The sequence below is a fragment of the Arvicanthis niloticus genome, chromosome 11 (assembly GCF_011762505.2).
Source record: "Arvicanthis niloticus isolate mArvNil1 chromosome 11, mArvNil1.pat.X, whole genome shotgun sequence".
Taxonomy (NCBI): Eukaryota; Metazoa; Chordata; class Mammalia; order Rodentia; family Muridae; genus Arvicanthis; species Arvicanthis niloticus.
The window spans coordinates 15,488,523-15,503,925 of NC_047668.1; the positions used below are offsets into that span (position 1 = coordinate 15,488,523).

General features: G+C 41.5%; 1 long non-coding RNA gene across 1 annotated transcript in view; it reads left to right on the top strand.

The window, feature by feature from the left end:
- Window positions 1–13,647, top strand: part of LOC143443848 (uncharacterized) — a 30,476-nt gene extending 16,829 nt beyond the window's left edge. The window contains exon 4 of the long non-coding RNA XR_013113161.1: window positions 13,485–13,647. This is a non-coding gene — a long non-coding RNA (uncharacterized LOC143443848). The remainder of the gene's footprint in view (window positions 1–13,484) is intronic.
- The last annotated feature ends 1,756 nt before the right edge of the window (window positions 13,648–15,403 follow it).

The window sequence follows — 15,403 nt, forward strand, 5'->3', positions numbered from 1 at the left end:
ATTTACAGAAGAGAGACCCTAAAGCAATTGAACAAGGAGAAAAGGACAAGAAAAAGATATTTCATAAAGCCAGGCCTAAACTAATACTTTCTGCCCTCCACCCCCACAGTCACACTTAACCTAAAAAGATTAAAATATCATAATAATTCTGAGCTTTCTGGCTTTCAAGATTTCCATTATGACACATCAGTAAAGCAAGGCAAGGTGACTGAGGAAGAGCAGCTGGCTTTCATTTCCTGCTCATTTGAAGGTCACTTTTGGAGATAAAGATTATATTTTTTTGCAGAACCAGAGGATACACGATCATTTCTAGAAACTTGTAACATCAGATGTTCTGAAGGAGTGAAGGAAAATGAATGATCCTATTAAGATACTTCTAACCATAAATCAGAGGTGTTAAGCTCTGACCGGCTAAGTTCTGCTTCCCATTTGACTCATTTGAAAATGGAACTGATGTGAATATAGATTGGGGAAAGATGCCTGGTACCATTAGGAGTGGGTCATAAGCTACTACTCACGGATCTGCAATTGAAACACAATGTGCCTAGCACTCAGGGACAAATATTTGCATCGTTTCGTTGTTAAGTGACTCTGTACATGTAGCAGGAAAAATGGGTGTCATGCTTGCAATACAAAAGAAGACCTTGCATTGAAAGTCAGTGTCCCTTGGGGAATGCTGTGAGCGGTTTGCTAATGACTGACTGGGGGAGAGGTCCTAGTCTCCAGAACCGACTTGAGGAACGGTCCTTTTCTCCAGCACCTCTCCTCCTGTTCGCAAGCATCAACCTATCTTTACACAGTGCTTGTGTGACTCCTCCCTCCATCTAGTGCTTGTAGTGATAATTTTTGCTTTATTCTCTGCCTTTGCTGCAACAGTCTCTAAGCGTGGGGGATATGGACATACACTCTGTCACACTTTCTGCCGTTCTCTCTGGAGCGTCAGGTTCCGGGCTCCGGGGCCCTCTGGTTCCAGAGACTTTCTCCAAGTAGCATGGCAAAGTTCTGCCACCCACCCAAGGGCAAGTGATTGAGGTCTTCTGAGCCTCATTTTTCTCATCTGAAAAAAAAATGAAGCTAAAACAACTCTTATCTTACACAGTAGTAGTTTTGAGGCACAAAATTGGATTTGCAGAGGTGTGCAAAACACATGGCAACAAATAGCTGCAGAGAAATGCCCTCTAAGACCAAAGGGTGCCAAAGAAGTAAAGAGAAATCATTTGACAACAAAAGTAGTCAACATCCAATGATGTGTGAACATTGCTGGGGTTTTTTAAAATGTTGTTTTCGCTGTTGAAAGTCTTCATAGTGTTTGGAACTGTCTGCTAATTACATTTGTCTTATAACCATAGCACAAAATGCCTTTTGCTAATACCTACAGACCGACTATTTCCCTGACACACTTGTAAAAGAAAAAAATTAGAAGAGTTAAAAGGTCAGCCAGCACCTGTAACTGTGCATGCGCAGAGGAGCTTATTGAGCACGCACGCACGCACGCACAAGGTGCTTGCCAAGCACCCCTGAAACAGGTGGGATCCAGACTTGACTGCCAAGACAGAACCTTAGAGACGGCTGTCTGCAGATTGTGTTATTATTGCTTTTTCTTCACTGCAAATTTGTAAACAAATATACTTTCTGAAAAAAAAAAAAAAAGTGGAGACACCAACCCAGCCCCAGTCTTTAACAGAAACAAAATGGGCATTGTATATACTCCAGAACAAATACTTAGATCATGGCGACTAAAGGGGTCACTGTGAAGGCAGTTTTACAGCCAATTATGTAAGAAAACCTAAGAACTAAGTAATGGCTCAATTTATACATTAAGACTTTATCACCATATGGGATCTCATCCAGTCTCTTAAGTGACAAGTTATTGAGAAGTGGGGTTAAAAATATTTGTGACACTCCAAGTTTGGATTATACACTACAGTCCTTTAATATTAACACATCTTTTAAAAAAAGAAGAAGGGGAAGGTATTAAAGCGAAATTTCTCCAGTTTTGGTTTAAATATAGGATTTTCATCAACTCTATGAACTTCTAGGAGAAATCCTTCACAGTAATAAGCACCACAGCAAGCACCTGAGGTGTTCTGAGCTGCATGTTTAGTGACTAAATGATCAAATACCATGCTACCAAATTCAAAATCCCCATTTCCAACTCGCTGGGAGCTCCCTGAGAGGATGCCCTGGTAGTGTTGTGTTGTGTTTTCATGTGCAGAGATGGCCTTTGCACCTTGGTACAAACATTGCACTTTTCAAAACTTCAGAAGTTGTTCATTCATTCATTCATTCATTCATATTAATTCATTCAGAGTACGCCTAGATTCTCTTGTCCTTTCTTCATTTGTGTCAGTACATCAAATTAAAATAACTGAAATTTCTAATACTTAAAAACACTAAAATTACTCATGACTGTAGTTTGATTGGGAGCTGTTAAAATATAAAATATGGAAACTGGATTACAGTAAATGCATTCTGTAAGTGTTGTGGCTTTTACTCTTCCTCAACGCTTTGCCTCAACGCTTTGCCTCAATGCTTTTGGGGGCTTAGTGCTCTGGTCAAGAGAGAGAGTGGGGCTGCTAGGGCAGGAGACTCGAAGAATGGAGACAAGACAGGGTGTGATTCAGTCTCTTTCTTTTATCAAGTCTCTTTTTTATCAAGTCTCTCTTATCGAGTCTCTCCTATTGAAGAGAATTCTGAGGTATTTATATACGCAAGCAGGAGAACACAGGTGAAAACACTTTACCACGTGCACCATACAGCTGAGGTCACTAAACAGCAAAACAAGCTATGTGGGATAAACATTTATATTTATCAGAATGTGCTTCAGCTGTTATAGGCTTTTGACAACCAAGTCTTTCATCAGGGTATATGGTTCCAGATGACTGCAAAGTTGATCTAGCCGCTTTCTACTAAAGTCGGCTCCCAACATGTAAGGTTTTCTAAAGTTCATTAAAAAAATTGAAGCTAACATTGTTCTGTGTCTTCATCCCACGTTGTATCTGACCCCATCATCCGGGAGATGCCTGCCGTCTCCCACAGCCCCGTTCATTTCTTCACTCATGTCCACTCCATGTATTTTTGTTGTTTCTTCACTTTACCCTAAGTTCTGCATATAATCATGGATAAATTCTCATGTGTTTTAGAATTTCATACAGAAGAGACACATTAAGAATAAAAGTTCATATGAGCTGAAATGTTACATACCATGTGCTCTTTAAAAGGTATTGGAGCGAGTGCACCCACTGTTTAGGACTAAATGCTCAGCCCTGAAAACATACATATGGGTAATATTATATGGACCCAGCAGGTGATATCTGGGAATATATATGCATATACAAACAAATATATGAATGCAATAACAATTGATGAAATAAGAGGCCATGGGTTTGAAGGAGACCAGGGAAGATTTTTAAAGAAGAAAGGAAAGGGAGAAATGGTGTAATTAAATTAAAATCTAAAAATAAACAAAAACACGGGTGCAGTAGAAACATAACATGGGAGACCTGGCTTAGGTAGGCAGTTCAGGGAAGAGTTCTCTAACGAAGAGTTGGACCAAGTTAAAAGGCAGGCGACAGAAAAGGATAGAAGGCTGGTTCATCAATCCAGCTTTGAAGAGTTGGGGGAAATCTTCTGGTTTGAAGAGAGTAGGAAAACCCCAGTGTGGCTAGAGACTTTGAAGCAATGGTCCCCAACCCTGATGGCACTTAGGAAGCTTTGGAAACATCCAAGGTCCTGAAGTCCATTCCTCAATTTTAATGATGATTAGAGAAGATAAGACACTGAATTTACTCTCCCTAGGTAATTTTAATATGCGACCAAAATTCAAAATTACTGCCTTAAAGACAGGAGATGTGTATCTGGAGGTAAAGATTAGACCATGTGGTTCTTGTCACGGTTTTGATGTTTAGTCTTTTGGCTTATTGATTGCCCTTGAAATTGCCATGTAGCTGAGCTTGGTCTTGAATTTCTGCCTTTCCTGTTTCTACTTTACAACAGCTAGAATTACAGAAATGAGCAACCAGGCCTGGCAGGGTTTTGTCTTTATATTAAAGACAGTGAGAATACTTGACAAATGGGTATGTAAACTTCTCCCAGGCATGCAAGCTCTTGTCATCTTAGAATCAGAGTAGTTGAGATTAGCCACAAGGGACCCTCAAGGCACGAGACTATTGCCATTCTCCTGTGGAGGGATAGAGGTCACAGAAGGATCAAGAGCCCTTCCCCTCTTCTCCCAGGATATATAAGTGGTTATTAATTATTGGTGGGGAGAGGAGACTCTCTGGTGGTATAGTTGCCTATGACCTGGCTGTGACCCTGAAAGTAACCCCCACCCATGTTCCTGTAAGTAATCCAAAATTTGTTGTTTCACCAAGCTGGAGTTGAGTAAAATAATTCTTTGGTGTGACATGGCCTTTAGTATTGATCATCCAATCTGAAAACTGATGCCCATAATTGATTATTTATACATTTATAAATAATCTTATTCTTGGTTGACTATTAGTTTTTTTTTTTTTTTTTTTTTTCACTGTGATAAACATCATGACCAGGTCATGGTGTTGAGGATTTATTTGGCTGGTAAGTTATAGTCTGTCATCAAGGGAAACCAAGGGAAGCTCTCAAGACAAACCTGGAGGCGAGAACTGAGGCTGAGACCATGAAGGGTCACTGCTTATAGACTCCCTTCTCCTGACTTGCTCAGCTACCTTCCTCATAGGTCCATTTTCCCGGGGGGGGGGGTACCACCCAGAGTGGGATGGACCCTTCCACACAAGTCATTAAGAAATGCCACAAGCTTTTCCACAGGCCAATCAGTTGGTGGCAACTTCTCAAGTGAGTTTCCTTCTTTAGTGTGAAGTTGACCTAAACTAACACAGATAACATTGACTTTACATTTATCCCCTTACTATTTGATGTTTATTATCTCCTGACAGTCTGTCCACCTGCCTACAGGTCTTTAGGCATCTGCAAGCTCACAGCTACAGTCTTCTCTGGTGGCTTTCATTTTTGCTGTTATTATCTATTTTCAATCTACAAAACATTAACAATTACATGGTCATATGTCTTGTCATATTTTATCACTTAGTAGTTAAACTCCATTACATACCTCAGGCTTAATAAAACAATGAACTAGAAAGCTATGTTGGAAGAGTATTGGAGCTGAAAAACTCTTAGCCTTGTGTGGAGAAATTTGAAGAGAAATCTCAGCAGATGTCAGAAGAGCAGAAAGAAGTTATCGCCATAGTCCAGCTATCTGTGGTCAGAGTAGGGTGAGCTTCCAGCTATTTATTACAACATAACAAACTTTGCCGAACTCAGTGGCAAAAATAATCACTTAATTCTACTCATAGTCTCCTTGCTTTGAATATGGCACAATGAGGAAGTCTGTTTTAGCACCACAATGTCTAGGATCTCATGTAGGCTCTGGAACAAGGGAGTGGCTGAAGACTTAAGTCATTCAGCACCAAATTCTTTCACAGGCCCAAGCCCAATTTGAGATTACTAATGGGCTGGCTTGGCTGGAACTGGGCACCCCAGGCTAGTACAGCCTCTCTGATTGAGACCCTCCCAGCAAGATGGCCTAAAGTAGCATTAAATTACAGGACTACCCAAGATTCCAAGAGTCAGTGTTTCAAAGACCAAGATGTACTATGTGCACTTTGAAGTTCTTGCCTCAGTAGCCACAAAGCATAATTTCTCCTAGTCCTTGTGAAGCAGTTATAAGTCCATTTGGACCCAAGAGGAGAAGGACAGACTGCATTTCTCAAAGGAATGGTTTCTACCTTGTGCATATAACCCACATGGCAGAGCTGTGTCCCAGGCAAGAAAACTACAACATCTATTTATTTCTTAGCTAAAATGTTTTAAGTGGATGATTTATCTCTATATTGAAAACAAAACAAAACAAAACAAAAAAACCAAAAACAAAACAAAAAAACAAAACAAAAACAGAAATCGGAAACTTAGTGGGAAAACAGATTAGGATGTCCAAATTTGCAAAGAGGACAATTTCCAACTGAAATATGTAAAAAATTTTCAAGATTCAAAAATAAGCACTTTTGTCTCAGCTGCTGAGATGGCTCAGCAGGTAAAGGCATTTGACCCCCAATTTGACAACCTGAGTTTGATCCCCATAACCCACATGAGGAAAGAAGACAACCAACTTCCTAAGCTCTCCTCTGACCTTCATATGGATGCCTCCCTTAGGTAGTGGTCTTTCTTTCTTTCTTTCTTTCTTTCTTTCTTTCTTTTTTTCTTTTCTTTTCTTTCTGTTTTAAAGATCTTTCATCTAAAACAGAGAGAACATAAGGAACGAAACAGAGCACATGGAAAGGATGCACCATCCGTCTACCCATTGTTCACTGAGAGATAGCTGGAGCACACACTGTGTGCCCTGTCTGGTGCTCATCTTGAATACTCACTCTTATAATTCAGTGGGAAGGCCAGTTTGTCATCACCATCTCTAAGTATAACTGTGATGGAGACAGCTGCTTCCTGCTTCCTGCCCTGCTCCTGAAAGGTGTGAGAAAGCAGACTGGATGAGCACTGCTTTTCCTAGGAACCAACACAGGCCTCATCCCTCTATATAAGAAATGGTAGCTACAACAGGGAGATCTGAAGGGAGGGGAGGTGACCATGTATAGAAGCATAGGTGCTTCTGAGTAAGACATAGCACACTTGTTTCCGACAGGCTCTGGCCCTAGCCCTAGTCTCTCACTTTAATACATCCTGTGACCATTCTCAACCTGGCTACCTGACTGCTAAGGACTGGCCAGACTCCAGCGTCCTGCAGTTATTCTGAGAGGTGCAATTATTTCAGGAAAGTTGGGAAAACCATTTTATAGAATGTACATGGATAAATGTTGGAGTTGACTAAAAAACAAACAAACAAACCAAACAACCTTTCGGTGAGATATCAAATCCATCTTTACTGCTGTTTACATGGCATTTTCCAAAAGTTCTCCAAAAGAAACCATTGGAGCTGTTCTCATAGCCATGAAACACCTCTATCGCTCGGTCAGCTGAGTTTATGCAAGTCTCACTACTTGTTAATTGTATTTTGGGTTGCATACTAGTCAAATTCAAATATATTATTAATAATAATCAGTTCCAGGAAATTTTTTAAAAATGTTCATTCAAATTATCTTCATTCACTGATGGTCAGGAAAGTGAGTCATGCTAGAAGCAGGCACTAGGTAAAGAAGAATGGGATAGAGGAAAGTGAGTCATGCTAGAAGCAGGCACTAGGTAAAGAAGAATGGGATAGAGGAAAGTGAGTCATGCTAGAAGCAGGCACTAGGTAAAGGAAGAATGGGATAGAGGAAAGTGAGTCATGCTAGAAGCAGGCACTAGGTAAAGAAGAATGGGATAGAGGAAAGTGAGTCATGCTAGAAGCAGGCACTAGGTAAAGAAGAATGGGATAGAGGAAAGTGAGTCATGCTAGAAGCAGGCACTAGGTAAAGGAAGAATGGGATAGAGGAAAGTGAGTCATGCTAGAAGCAGGCACTAGGTAAAGAAGAATGGGATAGAGGAAAGTGAGTCATGCTAGAAGCAGGCACTAGGTAAAGGAAGAATGGGATAGAGGAAAGTGAGTCATGCTAGAAGCAGGCACTAGGTAAAGGAAGAATGGGATAGTTTCAGGATTCATTATTTTTATATCCTGAGGAATGGCTTTGGAGACGACATTTTCAAAAAAATGTTTCTAAACTTAGAAAGGAAAAAGCCTTAGAAGTTTTTTTTTTTTTTTTTTTTTTTTTTTTTTTTTTTTTTACATAGTTTGATCTGCTATAACAAAGTATAATAAGCTTAACAGCTTCCAAACAACCGATACATGGTTTGAAGTTGTGAAGGCTGGAGTCCTTGCTTGAGAAGTGAGCATTCAGCAAGGACTACTCCATGGCTCTCACACACTGCCCGCACTGCAGTGATGTGTGTGTGTGTGTGTGTGTGTGTGTGTGTGTGTGTGTGTGCAGGCACTCCCATAGGCCTGCCTTTCCATTCCTAAAGGGCGGGCTTTGCTCCCATGCTCTCATTGCCTCATGGGGCCCCACCTGAAGATAAGACCTTCACCTTAGAGAAGAGGAGGAAACATGTCCCAGCTCACAGGACTTTCTTTGAAGATGTGGCAATACTAATTTTATCCAGGTTTAAATAGTTTTCTTATCACCAGAGAAAAAGGAGGAGGAACAGAAGGAAGAGAAAGAAGATGAGGAAGAAGAGAAATAATAATAATAGAAGAAGAAGAAGAAAGAAGAAGAAGAAGAAAAAGAAGAAGAAGAAGAAGAAGAGGAGGAGGAAGAGGAGGAGGAGGAGGAGGAAGAGGAGAAGGAGGAGGAAGAGGAGGAGGAGAAAGAGGAGGAGGAGGAAGTCGAAGTGGAAGGGGAAGGGGAAGGGGAAGGGGAAGAATAAAAAGGGGAAGGGGAAGGGGAAGAAGAAGAAAGAAGAAGAAGAAGAAAAAGAAGAAGAAGAAGAAGAGGAGGAGGAGGAAGAGGAGGAGGAGGAAGAGGAGGAGGAAGGGGAAGGGGAAGGGGAAGGGGAAGGGGAAGGGGAAGGGGAAGGGGAAGAATAAAAAGGGGAGGGGGAAGGGGAAGAAGAAGAAAGAAGAAGAAGAAGAAGAAGAAAAAGAAGAAGAAGAAGAGGAGGAGGAGGAGGAAGAGGAGGAGGAGGAAGAGGAGGAGGAAGGGGAAGGGGAAGGGGAAGGGGAAGGGGAAGGGGAAGGGGAAGGGGAAGAAGAAAAGGGGGAAGGGGAAGAAGAAAACAGAAGAAGAAGAAGAAAAAGAAGAAGAAGAAGAGGAGGAGGAGGAGGAAGAGGAGGAGAAGGAAGTGGAAGGGGAAGGGGAAGAAGAAAAAGGGGAAGGGGAAGGGGAGAAGAAGAAAGAAGAAGAAGAAGAAGAAGAAGAAGAAGAAGAAGAAGAAGAAGAAGAAGAAGAAGAAGAAGAAGAAGAAGAAGAAGAAGAAGAAGAAAGAAGAAAGAAGAAGAGGAGGAGGAGGAGGAGGAGGAGGAGGAGGAGGAGGAGGAGGAGGAGGAGGAATATTTTGAGATTCCTCTCAAGTCAGATTTCATTTTCCCAATTCTGGCTGCACAGCCTCCGAGAGTAATGTCTTTTACCACATGTAGCACTCATCTCTGTCCTGTTGCCTAGTCATCACTTACAGTGTCACTGACATGATTCTACAGGTAAAGGTGCTTGCCATCAACTCTGACAACCCAAGTTGGAGCCCCAGAACCACATAGTAGAAGAGAATTGAGTCCTGCTGGATGTCCTTTCGAATCTACATGCACATGCACACTGTAGTGTGAACGCTTTCTTTCTGTTTCTCCATTTCTCTTTCTCTCTCTGCAAATAAATAAATCTAAAGTCATTTTTTAAACTGGAAAAGCCCCTGAGTAGACATTTCTTTAAAAAAAAAAATAAGACATGTGGATGAATATCTCATTTAAAGAAAGACTCATGAATAATCAGGGAAATTCCAGTCAAAGACACAATGAGAGATACTGTCCACCTGTAAGACTGATGCAGTTTAAAAGATGAAAAATGAACGCTGGCCAGGATTTGAAGAGAATTTTTCTATACTGTGGATGGGGATGTGAACTATTGCGGCCATGGAAAACAAAAGGGAGATTCCAAAACCAAACCAAACCCAAAACAGGAACAAACTGACCTTATGATCCCCCAGACACAGGAAGACAACTGCTGTGGGTTCTTCCTTATAGATGGGACCTGAAAGCATCAAGCCACAGAGGAGAGCCGAGTAATGGCTGCCTGTGGTCGAGCTGGGGAAGAGGGCCTCGGGGGGAGGCTGGTCAAAGACTATGAGGCTTCAGATAGACAAGACAGTACCTTCTGGAGAGCTTTAGCCTAACCCAGTAGGTGAGTGAAGTTAATAAAGGTGCATTGTTGCTGAAACAGCAGATGTAAAACCTCCTCGCCATAGAACAGTGAGCATATGAGATGGGCAGCTATGCTCATCAACTCAGTTCAATCATTTCATTATGTTTGTCTGGACCAAAAAGTCAGATTGTACTGCACACTCTCTATAAACACAACTTACTCGTCAATTATATCCTAATAAAGTGGGAAGGTCTGAATATACAAGAAAGGGAAAATACAAGATTCTCATTAATAAACGTAAAGACAGTTATTCTGCATTAATAGAATTAGAGTGTTAGTATTGCTGCTAATTCACATGCCTCCACCAACAGATTATTTGCTTTGCACCAGATCTTCATGTCATCCTAAAAAAAAAGTAGTTTAGAAATACGTTAACAGAAAAACGGAAGATTTCGTTCATTTCTACCTGATAAATTAAGGCATTAATGAAATGCTAGTGAGATTACAGTTTCTCAGGAACACGCCATTAAGGTATAAAGGATGGCTTCATTGGGTCGTGCATGCCTATGATGCTAGTGTGTGGAGGATGAGACAGAAGAAGCAGAATTGCAGTCAGCCTGGCTGTATAGAGTCCTCCATCCCCAAAGAGGGACAGGGTAAAGAAAATACACACACACACACACACACACACACACACACACACACATGCACACGCTTTCTATTTCTAGAACCCATGAAAAAAAGCCAAGTATGCAGGTATGGTGTTTTACACTTGGAATTCCAGTGCTTAGGAAGTGGAGAAAGGAGAATTTCCAGGCTTGCTGGCTCTCAGCCAAGCCTGATTAGCCAGCCCAAGTTCTGGTGAGAGATTCTGTCTCAACAGGACAAGGTGGACAGCTCCTCCTGGTTAAAAAAAAAAGGAAAGATTGACTCTGGTTTCTACATGCAAGTGCACACGTACACACACGCACACACACACAATCAAAAGAAACACTTCACCAAAATTATACACAGATGGTAAAAGCAAATGACCATTAGGAAAATTCAAATGAAAGCTGCAGAGAGGACAAGCCCCTCGGTATAGCTAATCTCTCAGAAGATGACAGGGAGTTGAACAGGCCTTTCCCAGCAGTAATCCCAGCACTTGGGAGGTTGAGGCAGGAGCATCTAGTCAGAGGACAGCCTGAGATGTGTAAGAGATGCTACTGCAGAAAAGGCAAAACCCCAAATAAAAAGTGTGTCCACATTTAGACAAGGACTTGTTCTCACAGGAGTGGTAGACAGTAGTTTGGTATTTTCTTATAATGCTAAGTATCCATTTAATATCACATCCAGAAGTCCTGTTTTGGGTTTTCTATCCTACTCAAAATAGCCAATAGAGGTAGATGTCAAAACAGACTGAGTTGGGGTAGGGGGAAACTCAAATCCCCTGTGACTCCAGATTTGAGCTCCAGAACCATAGCACCAGCTATGGCAGCTCAAAAGTTATTTGGGCCAGGGAAGGGTTGGACATGAACACCCCCCCACCCCTCCCCCCAGTGAAGCACTATTCCTTAGTTGCAGTTGTGTTTGAATGGCCATCCATATAAAGTTAAAATGGGTTTATCATACTGCAGCTCGATTATAAATACATAAAACTGGTGCACGCTTAAGCACCACTTACTGTGAGTGTACCGTTTCCTTTCTTGAAAATAAAAGTCCATAAATTTTTGCACCGGTCCACTTTATGGCCCAAAGTAACCACAAATCCTCAGAAGAAATTATGTTTGACTTTATTTCACATTTAATCCTTGGTTTTATCCTTTTAATTGTCCCTGTGACTGATTGCATGTCAAAAGAGCCTTTTACATTTGAAAAGAACCCTGATTTTCTTTGAGGGAATGGAGCAAAAAAGAAAAAAAAAATGGAGTTCCTGGGCAAAGCAGAGATGAGAAATGAAGATTGATTTCACTTAGGGTCCCCACGTAGAGAAGCACAAAAGCGCTCTTGTGATCCAGGAAGTGAGATTTCTACCGAGAAAACATTTGAAGATTTATTTTACAAACAAAACAACCTCTTGGATAGCAATGAAAAACATCTTCATTCTGAGTATGGGATTCAGTGATTTCCACAACCACTGGCTCTGCCACTTACTTACCGACGACAGGCTTTCTGTCTGGACTCCTCATTTTGAAGCTGTTTTGGAAGCACAGTATCTTGCTTCTAGACTCTCGGACAGCAAGACAATAATGATCAGTGGTGTGCTTGGCCCTTGCTGACTGGTTCGCAGGTGGGAACTACTTATTTTATGTGCTATTGGCAGTATTTATATTATTTTCCTACTGTGTTGTAAGTTAGAAGACTATTATTATTAATCTAGTATTTTCTCTCTTGTCTATTCAATGGACATTTAGTTTGTTTGAATGTTGAGGCAGCAATGGTAAAGAAAATCTGCAGGATGCCAGCCCGCAGGCAGCTTTCAATGCAGCAAGGAAACATCAGTATACAGGAAAAGAGAACCGAGGAGACGAATTGCTGAAGTGGATATTAGTCTGAGGGGACGGTTTGTAATCGTTGGCTACAAAACTGAGAAGGACAAGAGAAGGGAGGAGCTTGATCTCAGAATACAACTAAAAGAAGTTTACCCCATCTAAAGTACAGGGGCGCAGACGTGGGGGAGGGGTTCCGGGAGTCAAGAGCTTGGTATGTGAAGAGACAGTGGGAGATCTGGAAAGAAAGGCAGGTCAGGAGACAGCTCTGAGACAGAGAAGTCTCGCAGCTTCCGCGGTCTTGGAGATGGCCGAGGACTTCGGTTATTTTTTTCTAGATAGTGTGGGAAGCCACGGAAGCATAGCAGGCAGCGGATAGCTAACGTACAATTTATAAAGCGAAAAGCCAATGGCAAGCAGGAGTGAATCATGGGCCTGGGAGGGAGTATGGTAGTAGAGAGGTTCACGGGTGGAACCCCACATCTCTCAGTCTATGGCCAGGATCGCTTCCCTGCTTCCCTTGCCGTTTCTCCCTCCTCACTTCCCACATGGATATGCTTGTGGTCTCTGTGGCTCTGTGCGCTTTCTCTTTGCCTGAGGTTCCCTTGACTAGTCGCTGTCTGAATGGCTCCCAGGTCTCAAACTGAGTTGCTTTCCCAGTAGGATTTCACTGCTTCTTACTAGACATCTTGGCTAGTGGGCACTTATGCTGAATTGCCAATTATTCGCATAAAATAAATTTCCAGACTAAAAAGCTAGATATGAATATGAAATTATGAGTAGATCCACCTTATTTCCAATTTAAGACAATTTTAACTCTGTAAATGTATGTGACTGTGTGTGAGTACATGCAATTGAGTGCAGGTGCTCACAGAATCCAGAAGAGGGTGTCTGGTCCCCTGAAGACTGAGTGGCAGGCAGTCGCTGGGTACTGAGAAACGAGCCCTGGTCCTTTGCAGAGCAGTGCATGCTTTTAACTGCGGAGCCGTCTTTCCAGCCCCTACTTCTATAGTTATATCATAGAAGCTGGACATTTCAAACACAGCACCAACACAGTCTTTTCTCCCCTTCTTGGCCACTAAGTTCCCTCGGGTCCTCTCCACTCCTCGTTCCCTCCAACCTCGGTACAGAGCAAGTGGCCTTTGTCTCTGATCTGTTTGTCTCTTCTTGTGTTCCTGTTCTCTAGAGCCTGCATTCTAAGTGGACTAAGGTGCTGTGTGACGAACTGATGACGGTTTAGTAACATGGGTAGTCAAGGTTTTGGAAGTTATAAGATTTGGACTTAATCAAATTGGCTTTCTGCTATTAATTAATCTCAGCAGGATTTGAAAACTTCCAGACGAAGATGTCTTTCTTGAGTGGTAAGTAATCTTGACAGGATTTGCTAACTGAAACCGGCACACACACTTTTCATTTGTTGTTCTTAAGCATTGCGTATATTTCAGAAGAGACTTTTGTTGTTATTTATTTGTTGATCTTTGCCTTACTTAATTGGTTAAAAGTTCTTAACTACATTTGTGTATAAGTAAAATAAGCAGTTTTCATAATCTTACGTTGCAGTGTTAATGGTATAATTATACACGTGTGAACAACACACACACACACATACACACACACACACACACACACACACACACACACACACACACACACTGGTGCTGAGGACTGTACCCAAGGCTTTACACTGGCATAGCACATGTTTTACCACACCTTTGGTTTTAATAAGTACAAATTGCTATTCTGAGTCGATGTGGCTTTGAGTCACAAAATACACTTTGATCTCAAATTACATCTAAAATGCTTATCTAGGAGTGAATATTCAAGTATTAATAAGACTCACTGATTTATATCATCCTACTGCTGATGTTGCTACTGACTAGTTACTCTGGAGAGGTATACGATCACCCATCAATAATTATTGTCAATTTGTAGGACAGAAGAGTGACTTTGAACTAGTCGTTCAGATATTTAGCTGTTCAGAGGCTGAATCAAAGACAAACAGAATACTTTTTTTTTTTTCCTAATGTGAATTTCCAAGCTAAAATTTAATGCACTTCTCCTTACAGCAGACCAGGCCCAGAACTCAGCTTTATAATTAGTGGTGTGCTCAGCACAAACTGGCTTGCCCTCCTTTAAAGGACTTTCATATTTAAAAAGTTTCCAAATGCTTCCTTCAGGATACCATTCCACGGGACTAAGAATCCTGTCTTCTTCCGTAATGCAGCTCTTACTGGAGAGGATCCACCCTGAATGTTTGTTGCAGGGTCACTGTGTTCTCTGAGTGAATGAATAGATGGATTTGTGAAGACATCTGGCTGTAGCACCAGAGGAAACAGTGGACGGTGAGTGTTTGCAAAAATAAATGGATGAACATAGTAGGTTGTTTTTGTAATTTTAATTTTCTTTTCCAAATATAAATCAACAGAATCGCCTAAAAGGTTGACATCAGAGGGGTGGGAATGTTCTTAATCAGAGCTGATTTCCAGAGTCCTGGCTGGAGAAAGGGGTTGCCTAGAGTGTTCAGCATTTCCCCTAATGTGGAGTAAGTGCCTTCAAATGCTTGTTAAATTGGTAGTTGACCTGCGCTTGGACTCAGATAGATTAAATTAGTAGCTTTGAAAATGAGAAGTACCTGGGAGTAGTCCGGACATGATTTTCCTAAATCATGCCTCCACCACTGACACACAGTGTGTATGTTCTTGTCTCTGTAGGTGAACCATGGAGACAGAAGACACGTTGCCCTCACTGGGCTGGAGGGAGATACAGAAGAGGTGTGGTTATCATTTTTTGACTTTGAGCTTTAACCAGGTTGTGCTAAAGGTGAATGGGCCGCAGCTTTGCAGCTCCCCTGGAGAACTATGTAGAGCAGTAATTCAGAAAAATATGGCAAATTCTCAGATTAATTATTGGAACAATATCTGAACCATGAAAAGTTCCGTCTCCAGAAGAAGATTTAAGGAGGGCTCACACCACTAATTGTCATAGACTCCTTGTTACGTTTATGGATTTTTTCATTTTGTAAAGCAGTGATTCATTTACAAGAGAAATTTGAACAGTGATTCTAGCAAAAACGCTAAATTAATACAGACATTAGCCCAGGCTCTA